This window comes from Arachis hypogaea, chromosome 15, assembly GCF_003086295.3.
Source record: "Arachis hypogaea cultivar Tifrunner chromosome 15, arahy.Tifrunner.gnm2.J5K5, whole genome shotgun sequence".
Lineage (NCBI taxonomy): Eukaryota > Viridiplantae > Streptophyta > Magnoliopsida > Fabales > Fabaceae > Arachis > Arachis hypogaea.
Window position 1 is genome coordinate 108,014,007 of NC_092050.1, and position 12,644 is coordinate 108,026,650.

The window sequence follows — 12,644 nt, forward strand, 5'->3', positions numbered from 1 at the left end:
AAGTGGATCTCTGCATCATCCATCATAGTCCACTCATATTTTGTAACCCTAGGCTACTGATTTAGTATTTAAACAACTTTTAGAGACTTATTTTGTATCTCATGACATTTCAGATCTAAACTTTGTATTCTCTGACGGCATGAGTCTCTAAACCCCATTGTTGGGGGTGAGGAGCTCTGCTGTGTCTCGATGAATTAATGCAAGTATTTCTGTTTTCCATTCAAACACGCTTGTTCCTATCTAAGATGTTCATTCGCGCTTAACTGTGATGGAGGTGATGAGCTGTGACACTCATCACCTTCCTCAAACCATGAACATGTGCCTGACAACCACCTCCGTTCTATATACGATTGAATGAGTATCTCTTAGATTCTTAAATCAGAATCTCCGTGGTATAAGCTAGAACTGATGGCGGCATTCATGAGAATCCGGAAAGTCTAAACCTTGTCTGTGGTATTCCGAGTAGGATTCAATGATTGAATGACTGTGACGAGCTTCAAACTCCTGAAGGCTGGGCGTTAGTGACAGACGCAAAAGGATAGTAAATCCTATTCCAACCGGATCGAGAACCAACCGGTGATTAGCCGTGCTGTGACAGAGCGCGTGAGCGTAGTTTTCACTGGAAGGATGGAAGGTAGCAATTGACAACGGTGATCCACCAACACACAGCTTGCCATAGGAGGACGTGCGTGCGTGAATCAGAAGACAGAGGAAAGCAGAGATTCAGAGGACAAAGCATCTCCAAAACTCCAACATATTCTCCATTACTGCACAACAAGTAACTTTTAATTTATGCTCTACTGGTTATTCATAATTCAACTGATAAACATAATTGACTTCCTGACTAAGATTTACAAGATAACCATAGATTGCTTCAAACCAACAATCTCCGTGGGATTCGACCCTTACTCACGTAAGGTATTACTTGGACGACCCAGTGCACTTGCTGGTCAGTGGTACGCGTTGTGAAAAGTGTGATTCGCAATTTGTGCTACCAGATGGTCTGTCTGAATTATCTAAAATTTCATTGGATCATTTTGTAGGTGGATCCATTCACCTAAAGAAAACGCCTGCAGAAGCTCAAGAACTCATTGACATGGTTGCAAATAACCATTTCATGTACACTTCTGAAAGGAATCCTGTGAATAATGGGACGCCTGAGAGGAAAGGAGTTCTTGAAATTGTTACTCTGAATGCCATATTGGCTCAAAATAAAATATTGACTCAGCAAGTCAATATGATCTCTCGGAGTCTGAATGGATTGAAGGAATCATCCAACAGTACTAAAGAGGCATCTTCTGAAGAAGAAGCTTATGATCCTGAGAACCCTGTAATAGCAGATGTGAATTACATGGGTGAACCCTATGGAAACACCTATAATCCCTCATGGAGAAATCATCCAAATTTCTCATGGAAGGATCAACAAAAGCCTCAACAAGGCTTTAATAATGGTGGAAGAAACAGGTTTAGCAATAGCAAACCTTTTCCATCATCCACTCAGCAACTGATGCCAGGGCATTTTGGCCAGTTTCACTGGCCTTTTCTTTACTATTTTTAGGGTAGTTTCATGCATTTTCTTAGGAAATAAGCTAGTTTTGGGTAGATTTTCACTTACATCTTGATTCAAGCATACATTGTGCACTTTACATGATTTTATGAGGATTTTACATGAATTTAAGGACAAATTGGATGTTGCATTTCCCATGACATGGACTAGAACTTTGATGCACTTTATTGCTTGATTTCAGGACAAAGGAAGCAAAGAAGAACCACATTAGTGGCTACGTTAGTTACACTAATGTTAACACTAACGTGGAATGGGAGTAACTTGCAAAGTTAATGAGAAAAGTAATTGCCAATAACGCTCTCGAAGCCATCATTGCCCACGTTAAGAGTCAGGTTAACTAAGTTAACGTGAACTCTAACGTAGAAGAAAGGAAATGGAGCCAACGTTAGTGATACTTAACATTATCACTAACGTTGGACCAAGCTCATAAGTGGCCACGTTACTTGCCACATTAACTTAGTTAACGTGGCCTCTAACGTTAAGAAGTAAAGGGGAAGCCAACGTTAGTGACATTCAACTTTGTCACTAACGTTGGCCAAGTCACAATAAGCCACGTTAACTTCCACGTTAACCTAGTTAACGTGGAAGCTAACGTGAGGAGACAAAGTGGTCGACAACATTAGTGACAACAAACATTGTCACTAACGTTGGAAGGAACCCACACAAGCCCCAATAAGCCACGTTAACTCCCACGTTAACTTAGTTAACGTGGAGGTTAACGTGAAGAAGGGAGGTGATCGCCAACGTTAGTGACACCCAACATTGTCACAAACGTTGGAATTAGCCCACATAAGCCACTATGAGCCACGTTAACTCCCACGTTAACTTAGTTAACGTGGAAGCTAACGTGGATAAGGGAATGATGCCAGGGCATTTTGGCCAGTTTCACTGACCTTTTCTTTACTGTTTTTAGAGTAGTTTCATGCATTTCCTTAGGAAATAAGCTAGTTTCGGGTAGATATTCACTTACATGTTGATTCAAGCATACATTGTGCACTTTACATGATTTCATGAGGATTTTGCATGAAGTTAAGGACAAAATTGGATGTTGCATTTCTCATGACTTGGACTAGAACTTTGATGCACGTTATTGCTTGATTTCAGGACAAAGGAAGCAAAGAAGAACCACATTAGTGGCTACATTAGTTACACTAACGTTAACACTAACGTGGAATGGGAGTAACTTGCAAAGTTAATGAGAAAAGTGATTGCCAATAACGCTCTCGAAGCCATCATTGCCCACGTTAAGAGTCACGTTAACTAAGTTAACGTGAACTCTAACGTGGAAGTAAAGAAACGGAGCCAACGTTAGTGACACTTAACATTATCACTAACGTTGGACCAAGATCATGAGTGGCCACGTTAGAGTCCACGTAAACCTAGTTAACGTGGCCTCTAACGTTAAGAAGAAAGGGGGGAGCCAACGTTAGTGACACTCAACATTGTCACTAACGTTGGCCAAAGCACATTAAGCCACGTTAACTCCCACGTTAACCTAGTTAACGTGGAAGCTAACGTGAAGAAACAAAGTGGTCGACAACGTTAGTGACACCCAACATTGTCACTAACGTTGGAAGAACACAAGCCCCCAATGAGCCACGTTGACTCCCACGTTAACCTAGTTAACGTGGAAGCTAACGTGAAGAAAGAAGGTGATCGCCAACGTTAGTGACACCCAACATTGTCACTAACGTTGGAAGGAGCCACACATGCCACCATGAGCCACGTTAACTCCCACGTTAACTTAGTTAACGTGGAAGCTAACGTGGATAAGGGAAAGATGAGCTAACGTTAGTGACACTCAACTTTGTCACTAACGTTGGAGATGGCTAGCAAGGCCACATTAGAAGCCACGTTAACCTAGTTAACGTGGACTCTAACGTGGAAAATAGGGGCAATTTGGAACGTTAGTGACAATGGTAAGTGTCACTAACGTTCTCGAAGGATGGCAAGCCTACGTTAAAAGAGCCACGTTAACTAAGTTAACGTGGACTCTAACGTAAGGAAGGGGGAGGCTTCTCAACGTTATTGGGAAAGTTGAGTCCCAATAACGTGTGCGAAGGACATAGTGGAAACGTTAGTGGCAACGTTTGTGCCACTAACGTTGAGGTTAACGTGGCTTTTAACTTTGGTGAGGAACGTTAGTGAAAAAGGTGATTGTCACTAACGTTCTCGAACCCATATTTTTACTGAACGTTAACACCACTAACTTCCTGAGCCAAAGCCCCTGCCCACTTCATACTTTCTCTCTGCAAGTAAAAGCTAAGCCCAATAAAGAAGAGAACTGCTTCAAACTCAATATCCAAAGGCCCAAGACTTGAAGAATCAACTAGAAGAACAGAAGAGTAGTATATATAGGAGTAGCTTTGAAATATTTTGGGAGAGTTGGAAATTATAGGGAGACTCTTAGCATAGGAACTACTCTCTGTATTTACTTTCTCTGCACTTCTAAGTTTTCATCATGTATTCTCCATCTTTGTTTTTATTTTCCAGAGCTATGAACAACTAAACCCCTGTCATTGGGTTAGGGAGCTCTGTTGTAATTTGATGGATCAATACTAGTTTTCATTATTCTTCTTCTATCTTTTCTCTTGATTTTACTTGAAAGCTTTCGATCTTCATCCAATTGAGTAGTTATCTTGAAAAAGAAGCTATTCATACTTGGATCTCTTCTGAACCTTGAAAGAGGAATGAAGAGATCATGCTAGAAATGCTTTCTCATGCTGGACCAAATTGGGTTTGGATGGATATGTGACTATAATCCTCTCAACACTTGGTTTGGGAAATGCATGTGGTATAATCAGTGACCATACTTCATCTCTTCTCATGAGCAATTGACCAAAGAATTGGCTATTGATCAAGATTTGAGAGATTGAATTACAAGAAATTGTAATTCAATCACTTAAGATTGCCAAGGAGATCAATGAGTGCATTGATTGAGGAAGAGATGAAAATGAAATTGATCCGGAGAATGCAACATCTCCTAAGCCCAATGAACTCCCCATTTCTGATCTTACCCATTCTCTTTAATTTCTGTTATTTACTTTAATGAGCAATTCCCCCATTCCCATTTACAATTCTGCAATTTACCTTCAGTCATTTATTTTCAGATCTATAATTCTAGCATTTACTTTCCTGTCAATTACCTTCCCGCCATTTTATTTTCTGCAATTCTCAACTCAAATTATGGATTCGCTCAACTAGAACAGTACTCTAATTAAAGTTGCTTGATCAATCAATCCTTGTGGGATTCGACCTCACTCTATTGTGAGTTTTTACTTGACGACAAATTCGGTACACTTGCCGAAGGAAATTTGTTGTGAGACAAGTTTTCCGTGCATCAGGGAATGATGAGCCAATGTTAGTGACACTCAACTTTGTCACTAACTTTGGAGATGGCTAGCATGGCCACGTTAGAAGCCACGTTAACCTAGTTAACGTGGACTGTAACGTGAGAAAAAGGGGCACATTGGAACGTTAGTGACAATGGTAAGTGTCACTAACGTTCTCGAAGGTTGGCAAGCCTACGTTAAAAGAGCCACGTTAACTAAGTTAATGTGGACTCTAACGTAGGGAAGGGAGAGACTTCTCAAAATTATTGGAAAAGGCAAGTCCCAATAACATGTGCGAAGGACAAAGGGGTAACGTTAATGGCAACGTTTGTGCCACTAACGTTGAAGATAACGTGGCTCTTACTTGGGTGAGGAACGTTAGTAAAAAAGGTGATTGTCACTAACGTTCTCGAACCCATATTTTCACTGAACGTTAACACCACTAACGTCCTGAGCTAAAGTCTCTGCCCACTTCACACTTTCTCTCTGCAAGTAAAGCCAAGCCCAATGAAGAAGAGAACTGCTTCAAACTCAAGATCCAAAGGCCCATACCCAAGACTTGAAGAGCCAGCTAGAAGAACAGAAGAGTAGTATATATAGGAGTAGCTTTGAATCAAATGAGGGAGTTGGAAATTATAGGGAGCCTCTTGGCATAGAATTACTCTCTGTATTTTACTTTCTCTGTACTTCTAGTTTCATCATGTATTCTCCATCTTTGTTTTCATTTTCCAGAGCTATGAACAACTAAACCCCTTTCATTGGGTTAGGGAGCTCTGTTGTAATTTGATGGATCAATACTAGTTTTTATTATTCTTCTTCTATCTTTTCTCTTGATTTTACTTGAAAGCTTTCGATCTTCATCCAATTGGGTAGTTATCTTGGAAAAGAAGCTATTCATACTTGGATCTCTTCTGAACCTTGAAAGAGGAATGAAGAGATCATGCTAGAAATGCTTTCTCATGCTGGACCAAATTGGGTTTGGATGAATATGTGACTATAATCCTCGCAACACTTGATTTGGGAAATGCATGTGGTATAATCAGTGACCATACTTCATCTCTTCTCATGAGCAATTGACCAAGAAATTGGCTATTGATCAAGATTTGAGAGATTAAATTACAAGAAATTGTAATTCGATCATTTAAGATTGCCAAGGAGATCAATGAGTGCATTGATTGAGGAAGAGATGAAAATGAAATTGATCCGGAGAATGCAACATCTCCTGAGCCCAATGAACCCCCTATTTCTGATCTTACCCATTCTCTTTAATTTCTGTCATTTACTTTTATGAGCAATTTTCCCATTCCCATTTAAGATTCTGCAATTTACTTTCCGTCATCTACATTCAACTCTTTATTTCTAGTATTTACTTTTCTGTTATTTACTTTCCCGCCATTTAATTTTCTGCAATTCTCAACTCAAATTCTGATTCGCTCAACTAGAACATTCCTCTAATTAAAGTTGCTTGATCAATCAATCCCTGTGGGATTCGACCTCACTCTATTGTGAGTTTTTACTTGACGACAAATTTGGTACACTTGCCGAAGGAAATTTGTTATGAGACAAGTTTTCCGTGCATCAAGTTTATGGTGCCGTTGCCGGGGATTGATTGTGCATCAACAATGATTAAATTGGAGGATAACTAGATTGAGCATTTTATTTTTGTTTGATTTAATTTTCTATTTGAGTCATTTACTTTCTGTTTTAGTTAATTTTTTTTCCTTCCCCCTACTTTTTCTTTGTTATTTACCATTCATTTCACTAACCCACTAACTGTTTGATATATTGCATCACTCACACTAACAGTAATTTTGACAGATATACTTTCTGCACCTATTCTCTTTGCTTGTACTTGTTGGTTGTATGACAGGGAGAAGAAGCGGGGATTCAACTTCCTTTGATTCTGAACCTGAGAGAACCTTCCTTAGACTAAAGAGGGAGGCAAGAGAAAAATGTGTAGTTGGTGCTGAAGAAGAGGAGGAACACTTTGAGGAATACTTTGAACCAAACATTGAAGAAAACATGGAAAACCATCATGAAGAAGAGACTCACAACCATGGCGGAAGAGGTCGAGCAAATCATGCTGGGGAGAATAGAAGAGTTTTAGGCTCTTACATCAATCCAAACCCAGGAAACTGTGGAAGTAGCATTCAAAAGCCAACCATCCATGCCAACAATTTTGAACTAAAACCACAGCTCATCACCCTTGTGCAGAACAACTGTTCGTTCGGAGGAAGTGTCCAAGAAGACCCCAATCAACATCTAACCACCTTCCTGAGAATATGTGACACAGTGAAGTCTAATGGTGTTCATCCTGATGCCTATAGACTGCTCTTATTTCCATTCTCACTCAAGGATAAGGCAGCCAAGTGGCTAGAGTCTTTCCCAAAGGAGAGCTTGACAACTTGGGAAGATGTGGTGAACAAATTCTTAGCAAGATTTTACCCCCCTCAACGAATCAATAGGTTGAGAGCTGAGGTCCAAACTTTCAGGCAACAAGATGGTGAGACTCTATATGAAGCATGGGAGAGGTTTAAGGACCTAACAAGGAGGTGCCCACCAGATATGTTCAACGAATGGGTGCAGCTGCACATTTTCTATGAAGGGATCTCTTATGAGTCAAAGAAGGCCGTAGACCATTCATCCGGAGGATCTTTGAACAAGAAGAAGACCATTGAGGAGGCTATAGATGTCATTGAAACTGTAGCAGAGAATGACTACTTCTATGCTTCCGAAAGAGGGAACACAAGAGGAGTAATGGAGCTAAACAATGTAGATGCTCTGCTGGCCCAAAACAAGCTCATTACCCAACAGCTGGCTGACCTCACCAAGAAGATGGAGAGGAACCAAGTAGCAGCAATCGCCACTTCATCAACAACCCAAGAAGGAGTGAATGAAGAAGCAGAGGGTAGTCAGGAGCAAGCCAACTACATTGGGAATTCACCTAGGCAAAACCATGATCCATACTCCAAGACCTACAATCCTGGATGGAGGAATCACCCAAACTTTGGGTGGGAAAATCAACAAGACCAAAGCCTTGATCAAAGATGCCCAAATCCCAACAATGCAAGCCACCAACATTTCACATCTAGACCATATCAACACCCCAATAACAACACCTCTCCACATCCACATCAAAACCAAAATAACTTACCTCATCCTTCCACCTCTAATCACGATCTACAATCATTTGATGACAGACTCTCAAGGATTGAGAATCTACTTGAAGGCATAGGCAAGGAGATTCAAGACAACAAGGTGTTCAAGGAGGAAGTGCGAGCCAGTTTCAAGAACCAAGGAGACACAATCAAGAGGTTGGAATCTCAAGTGGGGTATCTCTCTGAGCAAATTCCAAAACCCACAGATGGATTCCCAAGTGACACAGAGAAGAATCCGAGAGGTGAAACAAAGAAAGTAAGATGGGAAGATTGCAAGATGGTCACTATAAGTGATAAGGAGACTGAGGACAAGCCAAGCAAGCTGCCAGAACAACCTGAAGATACCTCAGTAGAGAAGAAGGAAAAAGATCATCAAGAACCATAAATCTCACAACAGGAGCTGCTGAGACTCTATGCACCTTTTCCCCAACTGCTCAATGGTGCTGTGGAAAAGAGAATATACTCAAAGTTTCTAGATTTGTTTGCATCTCTGTATGTCAACATACCATTCATCAAGACTATTCAACAAATGCCTGCATACATCAAGTATATGAAGGAGCTTCTTCCTAGGAAAAACTCACTCAAGGGAGGCCAAACTATAGTGATGAACAAGGAGTGCAGTGCCCTCATTCAACCACAGTTGCCTATGAAAAGAAAAGATCCAGGGAGTTTTCATGTCCCCTGTGCCATAGGGGAAACAATGTTTGATAGAGCACTCTGTGATTTGGGAGCAAGCATCAACTTAATGCCCTTATCCCTGGTGAAGAGGCTGCAGATCAATGAGATATTGCCCACAGATGTAGTCATCAGGCTGGCTGACAAAACTCAAAAACAAGCAATAGGGGTGGTGGAAAATGTGTTACTAAAGGTTGGGAAATATTTTCTTCCCACAGACTTTGTCATCTTGGACATGGAAGAGAGTCACACTCACCCAATCATATTGGGAAGACCATTCCTAGCTACAGCCAGAGCAGTCATAGATATGGAGCGAGGGGAGCTAATATTGAGGATCCATGATGAACGACTCAGCTTTAATGTCTTCAAACTCTCACAAGAAGCAGACCAAGAAAACAAAGAACCAAGCAAAGATCATAATGAGATGCTGGCAGAGGAAGCAAGCACTGAAGCACAACCAGCCCATCTGGGAAAGCCCTTGGTTGATGAACAAGGAAATAAGCAGTTGTCACAACTCAAGGAAAGCTGGAGGAACCTAAACCACCAGAGACATGTGAAGACAACAACAAAATTTCCTTAGAAGAAGAAGTAACCAAGGGCAAGGAAACATCAAAAGGGACAACGAAGAAGGTACCAAGGGGGTGGAGGAACAAGAAAATCCCTACGGAAGACTTCTCTCCAGGAGATAAAGTGATTTCAGCTTACTTCCCAGATATCCCCCCTAATCTCCCCACTGTACCATCTCAGTTACCTAAGGACTTCACTATCAACAAAGTTCTCTCCATGGAACATGTAGAGATCATTGATACAACTAATGGATATAAGTCCAAGGCAAGAGGGGAGGACTTGAAGCATTATCAACCTCCCTGATGAAGGAGAAACGTCAAGCTAGTGACGCTAAAGAAGCGCTTCATGGGAGGCAACCCATGTTTTATGAGCTTTAACTAGTAAATAAGTCAATATTCATGAATTCCAACCTAAACTTGACAAACACTTGGTGAAATCCTTATATTGCAGTATATAGTGAAGAACAAGTTTGGTGTTCAAAGCGGGCCAAGAAAGCATGAATGCAACTGAGAGCATGCTAGTCTTGGAGCTTTGAACAGAACTTTTCATCACAGTGCTCCAAACTAAGTTTGGTGTCACCCCATGGTGCCACCAATGTGCATATAAGGATACACAGTTAGTTAGTTAGTTGGAGTTCATGAATAAACAAAATCTTTTCTTCTTTTTATTATTTTAGCCGTAAAGTTTAAATACTTTTTAGGACATTAATTTTTCTTATTTTATAGGGAAAAGGAGAGGAGCATTGAAGGAGATTGATTGGACAATTGAATGAGAAAGGCTCGGCCACTTCATGAAGAAGGCACTTGAGGATTGGAAGTAAGCAAGATTGGCACGGATGCGAGAGAATGCAAGAGGACACAAAGAAGACAAACAAGGAGGAAAGCATGGGCATCCACAAGAGTAAAAGGTGGTGACGTTCCTTCTTTGGTCCATCTTTTTCTATGCTTTGAATAAGGAAGATCTTGTATGAAATAGAACTTGCTTCCATGTTATGTTTAAACCTTTTTAAATTCTGTCTTTTAAGTTTTTTTGTTGAAAAGGTCTATGTTTGCTGGTCTTTATGTCACTGCACCCTTACTTTGCTTACTTGTATGTTTGTCCCTTTAAATCAAATGAAAAGAGAATGAGTGTTTTTAAAGACCAGAGAGGAGTTCATACTATGGAGTAAGTTCATGAGTTTATGGTGTGATCATAAGTTAGCTAAGTTGGTTCAACCACAAGGTGAGAAGACAACTATCTGTCATGAATACTATGCTTTGAACACACCCCATGAGACTAGCTAAATAAGAAGATCCTAATAAGAAAAAGGGAAAAAACAATAAAGGTTGAAAAATAAAAGAAAAAGAGTAAGCAATAAGGTTAGGCACCAATGGTTTTAATCTTGAGGCATGTGTCTGTGGTTCTCCTGTGTGAGGGATCTACTTGGATGAATAAGCTCTTATGGGTGCCTTATCACTTGGTAACTTGGGTTAACTAACTCGGGATTATCAGCTGAAAGTCCACTATCAAGAGTAACCCTCAATACAGAGCATTTAGAAACCCAAAGAGGTGCTGGACACCAAGGTCTCAAGAAAAGAAAATAAATAAACTATGTGCCTGTGGTGTGTATGTATGGGGGAGAGACTTGAGCAAGTAAGTCCTTAGGGGTGCTTCAACACCTAGCACCTTGAACCAACTGGTTCGGGAGTGTTGGCTGAAAGCTTATTTTAAAGAGTTGCCCCCTTACAGAGCACTTAGCCTAAGAACGAAAATAAGCCCTGAAATAACAACAAAAGGATCAATGAATAAAAGTCTCATGGGATGCAATCACAGTGATTATTCTAGGACATGATAAAGGTCTGAAAGCCAGGAATGAACCTAAGTTGCTATGCATGAAACCACCATAAAACCAGAGACATGACTTCCACAAGAATGACTCATTTCTCTTGGCATTCCATTCATCATTCTCTTGTTCCAGTACTTGCTTAGGGACAAGCAAGCTTTAAGTTTGGTGTTGTGATGCCAGGGCATTTTGGCCAGTTTCACTGGCCTTTTCTTTACTGTTTTTAGGGTAGTTTCATGCATTTCCTTAGGAAATAAGCTAGTTTTGGGTAGATTTTCACTTACATCTTGATTCAAGCATACATTGTGCACTTTACATGATTTCATGAGGATTTTGCATGAATTTAAGGACAAATTGGATGTTGCATTTCCCATGACTTGGACTAGAACTTTGACGCACTTTATTGCTTGATTTCAGGACAAAGGAAGCAAAGAAGAACCACATTAGTGGCTACGTTAGTTACACTAACGTTAACACTAACGTGGAATGGAAGTAACTTGCAAAGTTAATGAGAAAAGTAATTGCCAATAACACTCTCGAAGCCATCATTGCCCACGTTAAGAGTCACGTTAACTAAGTTAACGTGAACTCTAACGTGGAAGAAAGGAAATGGAGCCAACGTTAGTGACACTTAACATTATCACTAACGTTGGACCAAGCTCATAAGTGGCCACATTAGTTTCAACGTTAACTTAGTTAACGTGGCCTCTAACGTTAAGAAGTAAAGGGGAAGCCAACGTTAGTGACATTCAACTTTGTCACTAACGTTGGCCAAGTCACAATAAGCCACGTTAACTTCCACGTTAGTTAACGTGGAAGCTAACGTGAGGAGACAAAGTGGTCGACAACGTTAGTGACACCAAACATTGTCACTAACATTGGAAGGAACCCACACAAGCCCCAATAAGCCACGATAACTCCCACGTTAACTTAGTTAACGTGGAGGTTAACGTGAAGAAGGGAGGTGATCGCCAACGTTAGTGACACCCAACATTTTCACTAACGTTGGAATTAGCCCACATAAACCACTATTAGCCACGTTAACTCCCACGTTAACTTAGTTAACGTGGAAGCTAACGTGGATAAGGGAATGATGAGCCAACGTTAGTGACACTCAACTTTGTCACTAACGTTGGAGATGGCTAGCATGGCCACATTAGAAGCCACGTTAACCTAGTTAATGTGGACTCTAACGTGAGAAATAGGGGCACATTAGAACGTTAGTGACAATGGTAAGTGTCACTAACGTTCTCGAAGGTTGGCAAGCCTACGTTAAAAGAGCCACGTTAACTAAGTTAACGTGGACTCTAACGTAGGGAAGGGGGAGACTTCTCAACGTTATTGGGAAAGGCAAGTCCCAATAACATGTGCGAAGGACAAAGGGGCAACGTTAGTGGCAACGTTTGTGCCACTAACGTTGAAGATAACGTGGCTCTTACTTGGGTGAGGAACGTTAGTGAAAAAGGTGATTGTCACTAACGTTCTCGAACCCATATTTTCACTGATCGTTAACACCACTAACG

At 40.7% G+C, this 12,644-nt stretch overlaps 1 non-coding gene across 1 annotated transcript; it reads right to left on the reverse strand.

The window, feature by feature from the left end:
• Positions 1 to 7,362: 7,362 nt before the first annotated feature.
• Positions 7,363 to 7,469, reverse strand: LOC112752700 (small nucleolar RNA R71). Its single transcript, XR_003177124.1, has one exon. It is a non-coding gene; the product is annotated as a small nucleolar RNA R71 (small nucleolar RNA).
• Positions 7,470 to 12,644: the final 5,175 nt, after the last annotated feature.